This window comes from Monopterus albus, unplaced genomic scaffold, assembly GCF_001952655.1.
Source record: "Monopterus albus unplaced genomic scaffold, M_albus_1.0 scaffold333.1, whole genome shotgun sequence".
NCBI lineage: Eukaryota > Metazoa > Chordata > Actinopteri > Synbranchiformes > Synbranchidae > Monopterus > Monopterus albus.
The window spans coordinates 344,698-344,906 of NW_018128213.1; the positions used below are offsets into that span (position 1 = coordinate 344,698).

Sequence of the window (209 nt, forward strand, 5' to 3'; positions counted from 1 at the left end):
GGAGGAACCCCCGGCCCAGCCGAGAGACATAGTCCCTCCAGCATGTCCTGGATCTTCCCCAGGGCCTCCTCCCAGGGAAGACATGCCAGGTGGGACATGCCCGGAACACCTCCCTAGGAAGGCGCCCAGGAGGCATCCGAAACAGATGCCCGAGCCACCTCAGCTGGCTCTTCTCGATGTGGAGGAGCAGCGGTTCTACTCTGAGCTCC

At 63.6% G+C, this 209-nt stretch overlaps 1 protein-coding gene across 1 annotated transcript in view; it reads left to right on the forward strand.

Annotated features, from left to right (window-relative positions):
• LOC109974413 (ubiquitin carboxyl-terminal hydrolase 47-like) overlaps positions 1–209 on the forward strand; it is a 5,881-nt gene that overhangs the window by 1,346 nt on the left and 4,326 nt on the right. The gene's annotated exons all lie outside the window — the stretch shown is intronic.